Source organism: Choloepus didactylus, chromosome 11, assembly GCF_015220235.1.
Source record: "Choloepus didactylus isolate mChoDid1 chromosome 11, mChoDid1.pri, whole genome shotgun sequence".
NCBI classification, from domain to species: domain Eukaryota; kingdom Metazoa; phylum Chordata; class Mammalia; order Pilosa; family Megalonychidae; genus Choloepus; species Choloepus didactylus.
The window spans coordinates 20,719,531-20,732,035 of NC_051317.1; the positions used below are offsets into that span (position 1 = coordinate 20,719,531).

Here is a 12,505-nt window from a genome sequence, read left to right on the forward strand (position 1 = left end):
TAGTGAAAATGTTCTAAAAATAGAAAAAAAAAATAATTGTGTTGTTGGATGCACAGCTGTATGGTGATGCCGTGGGCAAATGATTGTACACTTTGGATCTTTGGATAGTTGTATGGTATCTGAACAATCTCAATAAAATATATATATATGTATATATATATATACACACACAGATATATATATATATAAATGGTTTGGATGGCATACTTTTAAATCAGAGTATACATGTTTTAATCCCTGGGGTCTGTTTAGATTTTTTCTTAATGGTCCTCTTGCCCATAAAAAAAGGATCTACTTTCAGTTTACTCTCTTTATTCTATGGCTTCCTAACATGAATTTTCTGAGCCATAAGTGTCCCTGTTTTTGTATTAAGAAAGAGTAGTCAGTCTATTTATGAATCCAAGATTTTTTGCTGTATTCTTTTCTCTAGTGATAAAAAATCCCCAAAATAGTTAGGTTAAAAATCTGATGCTTAGATTTCAAAAACCATGATGATTAAATAATAAGTTGTCATGATTAAGTAATGGAACCCTTTTCTGCCTTCTACCCTCCTATCTGATGACGGCTTTGAAATTGTTCTGAAGCCACTGAAATTCTCTGGGAGTTTCCCTCATAGGTATTAGACAGTTAAATCTGCCATGAACTGAATGAAAATGTGAAGAATGAAATCTTCCAACTAATATGCCTCCCAAGCTGCAACATCAGGATTTGCAAAATAAGATACTGGAAGAATGTGACAGTATCACATTGTTCAACAGCATCTCAGGCCGTCTGAATTGTAAGCAATATTTAGTGACCTTGGCTTGTCCTTGAGGCTCACTAGCAAGAAGATAGTGCTGCAGTTAGAGCCATGACATGACTGCAGCCAAGTTCAGAATGAAGAATGCTGCTATTTTCTATCTCTACAAAACTAAGCTTATAGAGCATCTGAGCAGTACATCTGACTTTCTAGTGCATTAGAATTAATTTTTGATGTTATCATACCCTTGTATGAAGCTAAGAGAATTATTTTTTCATAAATAGGCAGCAACTAATAAGTCTGTGTATTTTCAGATATTCAAGTAGACTTAGGGGAAAAACTTAACATTTTTGGATGCAGTTTACTAATGAGAAGATTGAATAAAGTGAGAGATAATTTGAAAAACTGACAACTCTCCATGTACTCCTAAAAAATATAATAATAAGTTAAATGATGGAAAATAAAACTTTGAGAAGCAAACATTTTTTCATAGGTCTTCTTCCTTGGCTACTTGTGTTGGTTTTGAATGTGTGCTTACAGTGAAAAGCACTGAAACACTTTCTACGTTGAAGACTAGGAGTAATTTAGTCTCTGTTTCTAGATAGCTTATTAGATTCAGTTCCTAATTTTTTCATTAAGCACAATTATTCTGAAAATCTCCAAGACATGCTGAGTTTGTTAGTGCGTACGTATCTATAAATGGAAGGGAAACATTGCAAAATAGAAGAATATTTTAGTAATACAGTTTTAACATAAGACAAAAAAGAGATGTTGAAAATTCAGCATCTAATGTTACTCCAACTCTAAGAAATTTTCTTGGAAATAATGCAGACTTATGTGACTCTTCTGTGTATCTTTATTTTAACCTACCCAGTTCATTTCTGAGCCCAAATAAAAGATTCTGTTAAGAAATACCTTAGACTGGACTATAATTAATATACCCTAATATTTGATCTAGGAATTAAGATATAATTCTGATATCATTGGGTTTGGGCAGTGGTTAATTTTTAAAAGGCTCCCCAGAAGAGTCTTACCTGTAGCTGGGTTTGAGGAAAAAATATCTAGAGTTAGCATTAAGAAATGAGCAGTCAAAAAGCCCACCCCCCTCCCCCAAAAAAAAAAGCAAGTGAGGACTCTGGTAGGCAGAATTATGCAACCCCCCCAGTGATGACCCTGATTGCAGGAACCTGTGAATGGCAAAAGGGTTTGCAGCTGTATGTAAGGCTATGGCGCTTGAGACGGGGCGCGAAGCCTGGGTTTCCCGGATGTGCCCACTCTAACAACTGAGTCGTTGCGAGTGGAGGCGGAAGTCAGCAGTGAAGGTTAGAGAGACCAAGACGCTGCGGAGAAAGGGGCAGGAGGGGTTCGCGTGAGGGACTTAACCTACCTTTGCTGGCTTGAAGAAACCAAAAATTTGTTTTTTGTCTTTCAAATTAAATTTGGAAGTCACATTTGACCTCTGAAACTTACAAATTTTAAACACCAGCATTTAGAAAGTAATCGCTCTTTTAATTCCCCACCGACAACCAGCAAGGAAGCGAATTTAGTCAATAACCTAAATAAGCAAGGAAGTGAATTTTTCCCTGAAGCCTCCAGAAGGAATGTGGTCCTGAAAATACCTTCATTTTAGCCTGATGAAACCCCTGTTGGACTTCTGAACTTCAGATATGTAAGTTAATACATTTGTTTTGTTTTAAGACACTAAGTTTGTGATAATTTATGACAGCAACAGAAAGGTAACACAAACACAGTCAACTGTGTTGCTTTAAACCTTTTACCTAAAGATCAACATAAGTTATTCCTCAGTGTTTGCTAAGAAAAAGCTTTGTTCTACTGATATACTAGTAAACATCCATCCATAGGATGAGAAATACATATTTTGTGGCACTTCCTTGTAGAACTGAACTGCAAGGAACTTCAGAACGAATTGAGGAGTCTGATGATACTATTAGGTAGCATTTATTCAATGCCTAATATGTATCAGGCAGTGCTCTAAGCACTTTACATTCTGTTATTTAACATTACATTATATCACATAACAAAATCATTTTATACTCACAACTCCATGTGGAAAGTAGGTGCAGATGTTGAAGTACAGAAATGTTACACAGGAGTCATTAAAGGGGACAGATAGGTTTCAAACACCACACGCTGTTTGTATAAACTATAGAATTATGGATTTTGAGATAATAAAGGCTCTCTTTGAAAATAAAGGTACAACGAATGAAACTCAGAATAATTATCAAGACATCACACGATCAGCAAATGGTAAAGAGAGCGGGTCAAACTCAGATTTTAAAATTCCTGCTAGCGTTTTCCTCTACTGAGCCTTAATGTATAGATAAATCTAATAAAGGAAACCTAAACTTTCTCTACTGTAATGCAGATGAGAATCAGTACATTGAGTAAATGTGAAGTAAAAGTTCATAATTCTCTAGTTTTCATTTCTAAGACTTAAGCTTTGAAAGACTAAGGAGAACTTTGTGGTTTTCTAAGAAAGATAAAACCAAATCCATCCTTGACTTTTGTTGTAAGGGCCGAGGTGTGCACTCAGTAAACAAGTTCTAAAATGATGCTGATAACTAGTTTGTGGTAAACTGAAATGCTTAAACTCGAGTTTAGCTATGAAACAAAGGTAGTGTTTTCCTGTATATTGTTGCTCTTTCCTCCGGGAGACCCTTCTTCATGTAAACACTTAACTACTGGGAAGAGGGAAGAGAAAGAAAAACAAAGCAGGATGTTCCAGAATCTTTTTTTTTTTTTCTGGTTCATGAGAAGTGGAATAAAATAAAAACTCAAGCCCTCTAAAGAATAGGCCAGTCCTGCCCTTCCTGCCCCACAGTCCAGTTTCTCCTAAGCCCATCATCTGAGAGGCATGGAGATGAAAGGAGCTGGTTATCTCAGTAGATAAAGGATGCCACTGGAGAAAAACTTTTAAAAGATTTAGAGATGGACAGAACAGTGTGGAATGGCAAAAGGACACCATTACAGAATGAAACCTTATAAAAGGTGTCTATGAAGCTAGTGACAAAAAAATGTGAGAGGAGAGGCTTAGAGACTGTTTACTGTCAGAAAAGCTCTAAGATTTCTTTTACATGAGAGTTCTCATATTAGATATTGTGAACTCTGTCACGTAAATTGGCTTTTTTGTAATGTGCCCTTTGAAACATTTTACATGAGAAATAAATGCAAATCAAAACAAATATTAGCTGTGTTGCAACAGTTCTTCCCCCAAAACATAATTTAACATTTCCAAACAATCATTTATTGTGAATGCCTTCAAAGGTTGCCAGGCTGATTTAGTCAATGAACTAAAAAATATTTGAAGAGTATGAAATATTTATCTAGCATTGTGCCAGGCAAAAAAACAAAAACAAAAACAAAAAAAACCCCCACAACAACCCACTTATGTAAATGTACTAACTGTGAGACTAGAGCTAAAAATCAGGAGGAAGGGATGTCTAAGCAACCAAAACACAAAACCATCTACACATTCTAAGTCTTTTCTTCTGAAGAGAGCTTGCCAGAATCTTAAACACTTTTACATAATACACAATTGGAATATACATGATTGCCTGGTTTCTCAATTCATAAAAAACAGAAAGCAAGAAAATTTAAATTAGAAGGTGCGATTTTCATTTTGTAGCTCCTAGCCTTTGACCCAGTGATCCACTTTTAAGAGCTCGTTATGCAAATATACTCATCCAATTGCAAAAATATATAAGTGCAAGGATATTTTCTACTCCTCCGCTCCTCACCCTTTAGTTAAATAGAAAAAAAAATTGTAAGCAGATTAATTCTCATCCTAAGGTTAGAAAATCATGGTTTATGCACACAATGGATTAGTAGGCATCCATTGAAACAATGATAGTATTATATTTTACCACCAGAGAAGGATTGAAAAAATAAGTCGAAAAAAAAAGTGAGGTACATTATGTTTATATTGTGTGTCAAAACTCAATATAAGTTTGTGTTCCCTAAACATTTCTGAAAGTATATACAAGAATAACTTGAATTGATTATCCTTGTCTGGAAAATGAGAGTAGGGGTGGGAAGTGCTGAAATCACACCCATTTTTACAGATGGAGATGATAAATAACCTGCCCAAGGCCACACTGTTTGAGTTCTGGATTCAAATCCAAGCAGGCTAGCTCCAGAGTGGATGCATGTAACCATTTGCAGTGTTATGTATCACAAGTATGAAAGTAATCCTGCATATCATATATTAAAATACCAATTTGAAGGCTGTTGTTTTTGCTCCATCTAGTCACTTATTCAACATTGGTCAAGGTTTATTTTATAGCAAATTGAGCAAACCCACAAAACAACAAAAGTATAATTCCCTTCCCTTAAATGCTCATCTCTATTAAGCTCTATGTGTGCGTTTGTGCATTTTACAAGTTGTTCCAAGGTTCGACAGTCTTGCACAGAACTTCACCTTCTAGTATTCCCAGACACACAGCATCTCCAAAGTCCTGCAAAACAGCTGGTGGAAAGCGTGGTGACCAATGAATAAACACTGGTTTAGAGGCTAGTCACCAGAGCTCTGCAATCAGTACTAACTACCATAGACTTCGGAGTTAAATTCACATATTGATTTTAATTTATAAAGCCCCTTCTGGTGGCCTGCTGTGTTAACTTATAGATTGCCTCTGCATCTGTAAATCATTCTGCAGCTGGGATTGGTTGTATCACTTGTAAACCTAATTCTTTCATTTAAATGTTAGAGGACTGGAGGCAGATGTTTTCATTAATCCTTTATGTATTTTTTTCTTACACATTCTTCAGGATAGTATGAAGATAATTATATAGCTTTAACCCTCCTTGATTTATAATTTAAAGTATTTGGCTTATAGATAGTACAATGTAAAATTAGCCCTGGGAAAATTTGTAAAATAGTTATTTTCAGATATATTAATTTCCTTATTTGACCTCTTTTCTTCACCCTGTGAGATTCCTCTCCTTCTCCTTCAGGGATGCACTGTTTGACTATTTTCTCCTCTTAACCTTTGTATATCCATGTTCATTGCTATAAATTATGTGCAAATAGTAGTAGTTTAAAAATGTTACTTTCACCCTAATGTTTAAATATAGCTCAGGATCAAACCCTTTGAAGGTAGCTTTAAGATGAACTTGGGTCAGAGGTGCTTTGTGTGTGGTACCCAACTTTTGGAGCATTTGCCAACCTCATAACAAAGCCCTGGACTGTCCTTCTCACTGGCAGGCCTGAGGCAGCCGTATTTACTCTACCCAATCTTGCCACTGGCTAAAAGTAATTGGATGAGGTGTGGCCATTTGATGCAGTGTGGGCCCAATGAGTTCTCTCACCAGAGAACTTGGATTTTGGAATAAGATTCTTTAACTCAGATTTGAACAGTGATGCACAATCTCAGAAATCTCTGCTACTAGCTTTCCATGGATTATCAGAGAAATCTGGTCTGCAAAAGAGAAAGATTTTGAATGAGAATAAGAAACCAGAGGTGGAGCGATACAAATCCATTTGTGAATTCCTGTTGCATTCCTGCTCTTGAATTCAGTAAGAAGACTTTGTTTCCCTGCGAAAATTATGCCATTTTACTTAAGTTAAAGCAAATTGGTTTCTGTTACTTACAGAGTACTCTGACTGATGCATAATGACACCTGCCATCCCTTCCCTTTTAGAGTAAGGTTATTCAGTATTCTTTGGGGAGATAAACTTATTTCACTTAGAGTCTGTGGGCTCAGATAAAATTGTTACCACCCCCAGCTCCAGGAGTATAGCCTCTGATCTAAGTTAACTAGAGAACCACATTTTCAGCAATTCTGGTAGTTTTAGGGAAGAACCCATGGTGCAGTGATAGCCAATGAGATGAAAGGAAAATATTCTGGGGCATTCTTATGGGACTTGAACCTAAAAAACTGGTAGGCTAGAAAACCTGGAACTCTCTTGTTACTAAGAAGAGCTGGTCTATGTGAAAATGGAGTCAACCTAGAGAAAGTGGTGCCTAACAAAATAGAGAAAAACAGGACTAGTGGCATCAGTTCAGCCCCCAGGTTCAAACCATATCTTATGTCAGTTTTGGTTACATATTTTGTCCCTAACAACTCTCAAAATGCCACTCTTCTAGTTGTTGGCTTTCTTTCCCTGCTTTACATTTTATTCTTTGAAATAAAAGAATACTTTCAGATGGTAGGAGCATTACATTTAAATTTCAGTTTTCTGTATAAGCAAAAGACTATTTTTTCTTTCATCTACTTAACAAAGGCAATTTATTTATTGTGTATCCTATTTTTTATACATATTCCAATAAAGACTGAATATTGGCTAGGGAAAAACATTAGATGGAGGATTGGATCAGATCTTACATTTCCCCTAATTTTACTATATACTGGTTATCTAAATCTGAGGGGATCACTCTCTCTCTTGCTTTTAAGAAACAAATAAATTCTGCATGGCCAACTGTGCCGGTTTGAATGTATTATGTCCCCCGGAAAAAGCCATATTCTTTGATGCAATCTTGTGGGGCAGACATAATAGTGGGGATTAAGTTGGAAAGTTTGAATTAAGTTGTTTGCATGGAGATGTGTCCCACCCAGCTGTGGGTGGTGACTCTGGTGGGATACTCCCATGGAGGCGTGGCCCCACCCATTCAGGGTGGGCCTTGATCAGTGGAGCCATATAAACGTGCTGACTCAAAGAGACTGAACAGAGTGCAGCTGTGAGTGACGTTTTGAAGAAGAGCAAGCTTGCTAGAGAGGAATGTCCTGGGAGAAAGCCATTTTGAAACCAGAACTTTGGAGCAGACGCCAGCCACGTGCCTTCCCAGCTAACAGAGGTTTTCCGGACGCCATTGGCCATCCTCCAGTGAAGGTACCCGATTACTGATGTGTTACTTTGGATACTTTATGGCCTTAAGACTGTAACTGTATAGCCAAATAAACCCCCTTTTTATAAAAGCCAATCCATCTCTGGTGTTTTGCATTCCGCAGCATTAGCAAACTAAGACAGATTTTGGTACCAGAGAAGTGGGGTGCTTTTGTTGCTGAGTTTGCAAATACCAAACATGTTGGAATGGCTTTTTAAGTGGATAATGGGGAGTTTCTGGAAGAATTGTGAGGAGCTTGATAGAAAAGGCCTAAACTGCTTTAAAGAGACTGTTTATGGAAATACGGACTCTAAAGATACTTCTGACGAGGCCTTGAACAGAAATGGTGAATGTGTTGTTGTAACCTGGAAGAAAGGCGATCTTTGTTTTAAAGTGGCAGAGAATTTGGCAAAATTGAGTCCTGGTGTCAGATGGAAGGAAGAATCTGGAAGCAACAACCTGGAATATTTAGCTGAGGAGATCTCCAGACTACGTGTGGAGGATGTATCTTGGCTTCTCCTTGCAGCTTATAGTAAAATGCAAGCAGAGAGAGATAAACTTAGAATTGAACTCTTTGGTTCAAAGAAACCAGAAGTTGATGGCTTGGAAAATTATGGGCTTCCAGTGGGTGGAATCCCAGAAGCTACAGTCCAACATGAGGATATAACCAAACGTGGAACCCAGCCGCCATTTCAGTACAAGCCAAGATTGGAAAAGGAGTTAAGCAGAAAGGATTTGTGGAAAGTCCTGTTGTCTGATGGCTTTGACCCCTGCATGCGTCATGCAAAGCCAACAGAATTTTTGCGAGATCTTTATAAACAGAGCCATTGCCGGTCTGGACTGGAGGAGACAGACAAGGAAAAAATTAAAGGAAAAATTTCTTCAAAGACAGAGCCATGGAGGTTGAGATCTGGAGTCAAGAGGTTTAGGGCTGGGAGAGTGGAGCAGCCCACATGCACGGAAAGGGTGAGTTTGCCCTGGAGGTCGAGGGCGGGTTTTCCGCCTCGATGCTCTGGAAGAGTTTCGCCACCCCAAGCCCCAAAGAGGGTGGAGCACATTCCCAGGGAATTGGGGAGAGCCTGGCTGCCACCACACTGTTCTGAAAGCGTTGAGCTTGTGCCCCGGAGATGGAAGGGAATCCGGGAGCTGCCCCGAAGTTTGAGGAGGGTGGGGCCGAGAAGGTGGTCTCCCCAGTGTGTGGATATGTTGGAGCACTCACCCAAGCATTTGGAGAGGAAAGGGCTGCCAAAAAGGCCCTTGGGAAGGGTTAGGCTCCAGCTCTCTCAAGCCCCAAGGATGCAATGTTGTTATGTAAATGACTCTCAGACTTTGAAATCTAATGGAGTTTGTCCTGCAGGTTTTAGGAACTGTTTTGGTCCTGTTAACCCTGTTTTCCTTACTGTTTCTCCTTATGGCAATGGAAATGTTTATCCTATGAATGTCCGTGCTTTGTGTATTAGAAGCATATAACTTGTTCTAAGTCCACAGATCCAAAGCTAAAGGAAAGGTATGCCTTAGGACTGACCATGCCTATATCTGATTTTGATGGGATTTTGTACATAACTTTTGTTACTGAAATGATTTAAGTTTTTGGGATATTGTGATGGAATGAATGTATTTTGTATTTGGAAAGAATATGTTTTTCTGGGGTCCAGGGGGTGGAATGTGCCGGTTTGAATGTATTATGTCCCCCAGAAAAAGCCATATTCTTTGATGCAATCTTGTGGGGCAGACATAATAGTGGGGATTAAGTTGGAAAGTTTGAATTAAGTTGTTTGCATGGAGATGTGTCCCACCCAGCTGTGGGTGGTGACTCTGGTGGGATACTCCCATGGAGGCGTGGCCCCACCCATTCAGGGTGGGCCTTGATCAGTGGAGCCATATAAACGTGCTGACTCAAAGAGACTGAACAGAGTGCAGCTGTGAGTGACGTTTTGAAGAAGAGCAAGCTTGCTAGAGAGGAATGTCCTGGGAGAAAGCCATTTTGAAACCAGAACTTTGGAGCAGACGCCAGCCACGTGCCTTCCCAGCTAACAGAGGTTTTCCGGACACCATTGGCCATCCTCCAGCGAAGGTACCCGATTACTGATGTGTTACTTTGGATACTTTATGGCCTTAAGACTGTAACTGTATAGCCAAATAAACCCCCTTTTTATAAAAGCCAATCCATCTCTGGTGTTTTGCATTCCGCAGCATTACCAAACTAAGACACCAACCCATAAGGTAACTATAAAATGCAATGTATGCTAAAAATGCTTTGGAAAGGCATGAAGCTGTATAAATATGTATCTGCATGTTATTTTGAAATTGAAAGTATTTAGTTTTTGAATTTGTGCTTTACTTTCTCTTGTAATTAGTACCTAAAATATAATGTCAAGGTTCATGAGGTCTAATTTCCATTCCAAATTACTGGATTCTCTTCTGCCTGTGTACTGCATTAATTCAATATTAGTGAAGATTCAGATTGTTTGAAGCAGTGTAACAAAGTACTGGTCCTAGGCAATGGGCAATAAAGAAAAGCCTCAGATTACAGACAGAGAGTTTTCTGGTCCTATCAAGTTTTAATTGAGATGAAATTTATTGGAGAAAATAAGTGTGAACAAAAGGCAAGGAAATTATTTTTTAAGCCTCCAATTAACAGCATAGTTCTTTAAATTATTGAGACTATTCCTACTCATTTGTTAAAAATTATATAGGGCTAAGTCTTATTAGTCACATTGTGTATTTTCAGGACATTTGTGGCTGTAACAATTGAGTATAAATCTAGAGTAGACTGAACATTTAACAAAGGTTTATTATGTGTATTCATGTAGTAGTAGTCTTTACTCCCAGGTTTCTTTAAACTCTGCTGTAGAGATGCAGAAAAAACAAATCTGATGAATCAAAGGAGTTAAGAATTCATTTCTAACTGTGCATTCTTTATATGATGATCCACATATATAGAGCATTGTTTGAGTAGGGTTCTATATTTTATCTGTTTGTTTCCACTAATTCCTGTGTTCCTAGGTGGCATCGTCTATTTTTCAATTATTTTGTAATTCCAGTGCCTAGCATATAGTAGATTCAATTTTTTTGAGTGAATAAATGCAAAAGATTGCTTATGTAGTACTTTCCTGGTTATGAAGAATAAAATCAAACTAATAATTTGATATACAAAAATATTAGTGCCACTAAAAATCTTTGAATTTTTTTTTTAAATCATATCTTGGAGACAAAGAATTTTTTTTTTTTGAATCATATCTTGAGGACAAAGTTGAATTAGATTTACTTTTCATGAATTACAGCAATCATTTTTAAGTGTTTTCTGTTAATGGTAACAAGGAAATGGGATGGGCCTGATATTTAAATTTACTTTAAAAACTAATACTTCTGAAAAATTTTAAATATATACATTGTGGTGCCTTTTTAGTAATGCTGAGACTTGAAAGAATAAAATTAAAATTATCTCTGATTTAACCATCCAGACAATCACTGCTGATATTTAAATTGGTCACAATTTTTTTTCCATTTATTTCTACATATGCAATAATATGCTCACTGATAGGAGGAAATAGCCCAGGCTTGGGAATATTTCAAAGTCAGATTTGTTTCTGTTATTCTCTTAGAATGCAGGTGGCCAGATGCATTTACTGCCAAACATCCTGAAAATTTTTTAACACTGAGGCAGGGATATTGTGATGATAATTCCTGAGAAGGGAGAGACCCTTCAATTTAGCCACAAATCCAGTCTTATACATGAAGCATTTCTAGTAAATACAGCATTTAGAGGGGAGGGTAGTGTAGGAGTTAGGTGATTGAATTGCCTAGTATGATAATAAAAGGGGGGCACCTCCCAAACTGCCTTTTTTCACTGGTGGCAGTGGCTGTAAGATTTCTGGCCTCTGGCTTGCCCAGGTGAGTGCTGCCCTTGCTAAACTGATAGCAAGGAGGTGGTTAATACAGGAAGTGCTTCTGCAAGCAGCTGAGTTCCAAAGGGTCAATACTACTGTATTCAACTCCAGGGACAATGAGAGTCCCTCTTCTGTCAGTTGGCTACAGATGAGCTAAAGGTAGACTGATTAATGAACTGGTATATATAAATATCGTATTACTTGGGTATATTTGAAGATGGGAAGCCTCTAAATATTTGTAAATGGAACATTAAAACTAATGAACTTCATTTTGATTTCAAGTTGTAAAGCTTCATTTAGTGAGGCTTTTAACATTTTTCCTGAAATATGTATTGAAAATCCTCTTTTCCCCAATTTTTAAATTCTTTCTCAATCTTTTGGGATTTTACAAAAGCTTTGTCTCATTAAAGAAGTCATGTCTATCATTATTTTCTCTTATAGCTTCTTTTTATTTATTTATTTATTTATTTTTGTTGTTTAACTTTTTATTTTGAGATAATTATAGATTTACAGAAAGTTGCAAAAATAGTACAAGGAGGTCTCATTTTCCCTTCACCCAGTTTCCTCCCGCAATTACATCTTACATAACTATAGTACAATATCAAAACCAGGAAATTGACATTGATACCATAAGCTAGTATCTAGTTTTGTGCCAGCCTATTATAGCTGTAAATTTACATATCCCCCACCTCAGTCAAAATACAGAGCAATTCCATTACCACAAAGATCTTTCCCTGGTGCTACCTCTTATGGTCACACCCATCCCTCACCTTTCCCACCATCCCTAACCCCAGCCAACCACTCATCTCTTCTCCATCTTTATAGTTCTGTTGTATTTGATGGATAAGCAATGTAACTTGTTTCAAAGGGGAAATGTTTTCTGAAGCAGAAATTACCATCTTATGAGGTTAAAAAAGAAAAACTGCTTGTGTCTTCATGTTTTCTTCATAATGGAGGGCTCCAATGGAATCTTAACCCAACTGCTTCCAAATTATGGAGATACAGATCTTCTGTCTCTTTTTTCTTTTAGT

The 12,505-nt window shown here is 37.4% G+C and overlaps 1 long non-coding RNA gene across 1 annotated transcript in view; it reads left to right on the forward strand.

Moving 5' to 3' along the window:
* The first annotated feature begins 2,096 nt into the window (after positions 1 to 2,096).
* LOC119506261 overlaps positions 2,097 to 12,505 on the forward strand; it is a 137,343-nt gene continuing 126,934 nt past the window's right edge. The window contains exon 1 of the long non-coding RNA XR_005210958.1: positions 2,097 to 2,408. This is a non-coding gene — a long non-coding RNA (uncharacterized LOC119506261). The remainder of the gene's footprint in view (positions 2,409 to 12,505) is intronic.